The sequence below is a fragment of the Hemibagrus wyckioides genome, linkage group LG01 (genome assembly GCF_019097595.1).
Source record: "Hemibagrus wyckioides isolate EC202008001 linkage group LG01, SWU_Hwy_1.0, whole genome shotgun sequence".
Lineage (NCBI taxonomy): Eukaryota > Metazoa > Chordata > Actinopteri > Siluriformes > Bagridae > Hemibagrus > Hemibagrus wyckioides.
This window is the reverse complement of record NC_080710.1, coordinates 9,710,302-9,716,874: the sequence shown is the minus strand read 5'-3', so window position 1 is coordinate 9,716,874 and position 6,573 is coordinate 9,710,302.

The window sequence follows — 6,573 nt, the reverse complement described above, 5'->3', positions numbered from 1 at the left end:
ATCCAAGAAAGGTATCATATAAAAGAGTGCTGATGTGGTGTTGTGGCTTCTGAATGCTAGCTGGTGTACATCTGAAAGGGATTTTTGCAGTCTTACAAAGCATATGGATCTTCATTTTGTACAAGTATAGAACAGCTTCTTTAAAGCATAGGTCGATTTTCTACAATAAATCCAACTGCACTCACATGCAAATTATTTTTAAAGACTGCTTTTATTGATTTTTTTGATAAATACAGAGTGTAAAGGAGTATAAATAGTTTGGTGTGCATATAAGTATAGGGTTTAAGGACAATATAGGCAGTGACACTTCATGTATACATACAATGTATACAATATTTTCTTTTCGTACTTGAAGGTTCCAGAGAACACACTTAAATAGTACAGTACGTAATGTTTGTGTAACATTTGTCAAATATTTGATTTTGAAACTGAAATAACTGAATGCTCCCATTGCCTTTAATCAGTAATCATTTCCCCAATGTGTTATTGGAAAAAAATGCAAAATGAAGCACAGTCATGTCTTTCACTTTATGCTTTATTTAGATTTCAGCATGCATTAAAGGAATGAAAAAGGAATGAAAAAGGAAAGAAAAGCCAGACAGAATTTTAGCAATTTCAATAACTAAGATAACGCACCACACACACCTGTGCAGACATTACATGTATATGAAGATATGCTGTGTGCAATATAAATGTCTGATGTGAACAGTCTGAAACACTAATAGATGAATAATGTGTCCTCACTGGCAAAGCTTCCACAGCTTTCCAATTACAAATACATGCCATTAAGGATATAGTGATGTGGCATTGAAAAGCTAAAAACAGCTCTTATTCACGTACGGTATTTGATGGTTTGAGTAAAGTGGTGGTGTTTACAATCTTTTGATAATTAAGGCCTTAAAATCCAGATATTTACTTAATAATAATAATAATAATAATAATAATAATAATAATAATAATAATAATAATAATACAAATTAATCAATTTCAATAAATCAATTAGTGATTAAAAATCATTAATACTACTACTACTAATAATAAAAATATTATTTGAAAATAAAAAAGTGAATAAAAAAATAATTAGTACTACTACTAATACTACTACTAATAAAAATTATTATTTAAAAATACTAATACTTTTCTCTTTCCTATAGTCTGTCTGCTTTCTTAAAACAGCTGGATCTCAATTGCACTAAAGTACTTTATGACCATTCAATATGTGTGTGTGATACATTCGACAGACTGCAGAAAATAGTGTTTATATTATGTAATCTGTAAAACCATTTAAACCCTTTCATTCCCTTGCCCCACACACTTTTCTCCCTAATTTAGTTTTTGCTGATTCTCCAGCAGCTACCAGCTAGATAGAGTGATGGGAAGGTTTCTTCTAAGGCACAGGAAGCCAGCCAAACATAAATGCTTACTGTTGCAACATTAAGGCTATGAATAAGCTCACAGGTGAGGAGAGACAGTATGCTGCCTTTCCTTCCCTAAGCTCCCCTGATCGCAGATAACTGTGATGGAGACATTTGAACTGCCAATTCACCTAATACCTATCCTCAGTAGCATTTGAGATTAGATCAAATCACATCTCAAATGTACTATCTCTGGGAGATTTTCAAAGTGTGGATCGGAAATTCCCCTACTGCACTACAGTCTTTCCATAATTCTGTATAAGAGAATAAAGAATAAAGTAAAAAGGAAAAATCTGCTTGTGACATACCCTCTTTTGAGTGGTGAAAGCTATTCACCATATAGATTACTTAGTAGATCTAAAGTAGATCAGAGTGTACTTAATAAACTAGAAACTTATAAAGTATCCATATATGTGAATATTCAAATATTCATTATACTATTAAATATTAATCCCTATTATTTATATTTATTCATAAATGTTTTGGAGTATGTATTCTTAGCAAATTCATGGTCTTAAAATCCAAAGAAGGTTAAAATTCATGCACATTTTAAAAACTTTGGATATATGTAATCTACTGTAGGAGAAAGTGGAAAGGCGCAACAAAAAAACAAAAACAAAACAAATAAAGACAAAGAAAAATCAAGATACACTATATGGCCAAAAGATATATGGACACCTGACCAGCACAACCATGATTCTTCCACAAACTGATACCACGAAGTATTGTATGTATGCTGAATCATTACAATTACTCTTTAAAGGTACTAAGAGGCCCAATCTGACAATAGACCTGTGCACCAAGCATGGTTTATGAAGTGGAGGAACTTCAGGGTCCTGCACAGACCCTGACCACCTTTGAGATGAAATGGAAAGTTCAACACGTGACCCAAGGCCCCTTTGAGCAATATCAGTCCCTGACTAATGCTTTTGTGGTGGAATGAGCAAATCCCCACCAGCCATGCTTCAGAATCTAGTGGAAGGTCTTCCCAGAAGAAGAGAAAATTACAACAACAAAGGGGGAATAAATCTGGAGTGTTCAACAAGTATATATGGGTGTAGCCCATTCTAAGACTGCACAGGTTAATGTGGCTAAGAGAAAACCAGTGCACCCCTAACCCATCCAGATGCATGTTATTCAAATCCACTACATTTACTTTTCATGCACCTGCATGTTTTTTAATTTTTTGCTAACAGAGCAGATAAACCAGTGTTTTTTTCACCCACACCCAGAAATAAAGTATTTTGTCATTTTAAAAAAAGGAGAAGTAAAAAAAACAAAAATTTCCTTTTTAATGCTGAAATCTTAATAAACCTGTGAGTTTGTAAGCTATAGTTAAGTTGTGAATAAACAGACAAATATTAGCATTAGTTAGCATTATCTAGCATTAGCTTGTTTACTGTACATGGTGACTGATTAAAGTCTCAAAAACCTGTAAAAACATGTATTCTAAAAATTACAGGCTACATGTTTGTTTCAAGAGCTTCGAGATGAAACAATACTGTGCAGTTGCATATGCAGAATGAAGGTGGTTGGTGGAGGTACTGTATGGATCTGCTAGGAATGCTAAGAAAGTCGTGTAAAAACTAGTTCAATTGTTATGTAAAAGCTTTCAGATTCAGACTTGGGCCTCAGCCGAACCTAGTCCCTAAAAAAATCTACGTGTCACGTATCACACGTGTACGTGTCTGTACACGTGTGATAATCAGGTTTCCACAAATTTCTGGCCGTATCGTGTATTAAAATCACTGAAAATACATTAAAATCATTCTTGCAGATCCAGTGAAGTATGTGTACGTCTGTGGAGGCCATACTTCCATCATCTGTGATCATGCAAATTTTGTCTGATCAAAGGTAAGAACAAAGTAGCTGTATGAATAACACTGACAACACAATATAGAGAAAATAAATTACGGTACTTTTAGTCACTGACTACGTGTGTTAAATAATACACAAACTAACATCATAATGTCAAAATGTTATACTTACTCAATAACAAAACCAATACATCCAGCACCAACACATACAGCACCACAGACACAGAGAGATGACCACTGCCCCCTGAATGTGATGGTGAGCTGAAACCCATGCAAGATAATAATACAACAAGATATTCAGATTTATAAGTGAGACAATCATTGGTCAGATTTCTCAAGTGAAACAGATTTTCAACAATGGTGAATGATAATCATATATCCTATAGATATAAATGTTGATTTCCTGTAAATTACAATGTAATATTTCACTGAAACTGGGTGCCAAATGAATGTAGACAGGTTAGACTTGCAGCTCTCCAGCACTAATCAAAAAATTAATATCATGAAAATCCTAAGTACAAGATCTTATTTTCTACTCACTTGCTACATCACTGTGTGGTGAAATGGTTGAAGGGTTTTCAACTGCAGAAAGGCAGAAAAAATATCAATTCATTCATGTGAAACAGCAGATTTAGCATAGGCAAGCTGTTTCCACCGTAATTTAAGGAAAATTAAAATGGAAGTAGATGGGTACTCACACTTGTAGCAAATTTTGACGTCAGTGCGCTGAAAAAGAAACACACAAAATTCAGTCAGTGAAGTCATATAGTTTAAGGAGCTACTGTATGAAATAAAATAATCATGCTATTAGATAATCTACCTCTGGAGTGATGCAATGCACATGCAAGTCAAATTCAGACAAGGTGCATTGGGCATTTATATTTGAAGATGGTGTCAATTTTTCAAACACTATCCCATCCTACATGTGAAAAAACAGCATGAGAAAACCCATGAATGTGGATAGTGGCTACTTTACCATTTAGCACTACAATAGAGCTTATAGATAAAGAAAAAAGATATAACATTTATATTTACCTTGTCCTTGAAACTCCACTCACAGTCTTCATAGTGATTAAACAATGAAGCAGTGTTCAGTGAAGCTCTGCCACTATCATCACAGATGATGGTATTCTCTTCAAAGCAACCTAAACATAGAAGTTTGACACTGATTAGCATTCATTAAGTACAATATTGGGCTTTTCACAAAGCGGTTATTGTTTTTCTAACCCCCCTCCCCCCCAACAAAAAACAAACAAACAAAAAAACAAAACAAAACAGGGGTTTGTGTGACGTCTATGAATACAGACATTCTTATACACATTCTTTTGAATGCGTATGAGGACAACATCCAGATACAGGTTGCATTTTAATGCCTAGTGTATACTCAATACTCATACTCAAATTGGTGTGAAACCTGGGCTCCCTCATTCACCTTTCTGGATTTTTTTGTTCATTAATGTTGCCTGTTTGTTAGTATGTTTTCGCAGGTATACAAAATAGTCGTTTTTGTTTTTGGAGTAACGTGTGTTTACACTTGCTTCAGAGTTTGCACTTTTCCTTTTCAAATATTTGCCAGTAACTACATCACAGGCACAGGCGCTCAACAATGTCAAATTATTTCCAGTAACTAAATAATCATTTTTGGACCAATTAAACGTAATTGGGCACGCTTCCCACGGCACAACCTGGCAACCTCTCATGGCACACTAGTGTGCCACAACAGTGGCACATACACAATGTGAACTCAAACTGATTTATATACTATTATAATGTACATAATATTATAGATTACATAAACAATTTAAGTATACAAAAAACCATGTAAAAGACACGTGATTGCTAGAGGCGTTACAGCATAATGGTGTAACATTTCCGGTCGGCTTACATTACAGTGAATTTCATTTCTCTCATTTACTTTTTTGCGCTGTCACTGCTTGAGTTGAGCGACACTGATATTATTCCTAATGTTTATTAAACTACGCGGTAATTCTACGATAAACAGTTTTTAAACTGATTTCAATTTAGAGTAATAGCCAAAGATGTGGGAGACAGGTTAAGGTCAAAAACAACACTTGTGGCGAACAGCCACAACGTAGCGACAATGATCTTCAGCGACATGAGCAGCAGCCTCTCTCTCTCTCTCTCTCTCTCTCTCACACACACACACACACACACACACACACACACGAATATCACCATTTGGACTGAACTTGATTAGCCACAAAAAATCTTTGATCTTTCTGCTACTCCATACGTGTGTGAGGGGTCGCCACAGGTTTTACGCAACACTCCCATTTTTTTTATCCGGGCTTGGGACCGGCATTGCCTCCAGTTGCTGGGAATCGAAGCCACTCTTCGATTCTTCTTAGCCACCAGTGCCCTGTTCCTTAGTGTATTGTCTAAAAAAGCCTGGAGACGGAAGCGCTAGCCACTGCGGTGCACTAGCCTTCAGCAGTGCGATTGACGAAGAACATGAAAATGACTCCAAATGGTCTTACTCGAAAGAATATGGCGCAGCACCAGGTGGCTCACCAGGAACAAGCGGAACCGGGTGTGCGCGCGCGCATAGACACGCCACCGATCTGATGAAATTGACCTTGGCTATCTGTGAGCACGCACATAAACCCCATGCATCTCAGTGCGCGCTACGGTAAGATCGTTTTAAAAGTATGACAAAACGTTAGGATATCGGATCCACCGCGATTCTAACCACACTACACCGGTCACTGAAGACTATGCGTTTTAGGATTTCTATTACTATAAATCTAGTCATCCCATTTCCCGTGTGAGGTTATGAGGAAAAAAGTGCATGAAAATAAATACTCACTTTTAGCAGATGTGCGTCTGTATCCCACGAGAAGAAAGAAAACGAGGCAAACCTTCTTCAATACCATCTTCCTTCTCGTCCCGCCGGAAGAAAGTGAGCGCTCTCTCTCTCTCTCTCTCTCTCTCTCCGCTCAGCCCTCCCCAGAATTCGTGTTTTTTTTTTTTCAATTTTTGATGTAGCAGCGCCACCTGCCGAATGAAGATGCCAAGGTGTGACTAAAAGAAAGTGTTGTCATTTTTGTTTTGTTTTCTCAATAAAGTCTGATTTCTTGTCATTGTGGAAAATATTTTCATCCGCTTCTGTAATGCTCTATTTAATACTACTCAATTATTACTTTGCTATTATCTGACTTCAACTCCACATTGACCCGACAGCTCAGTCAAGCAAGGCTCTAACTAAAGAAGACGAATCATGCAGACTGGATGAATGCAGATACACGGTTTTATTTGCAATCAGCACTGGTTACAAGAATTGAGCTGCTCACGAATGAACATCCCAACAACCTCCGCAATAA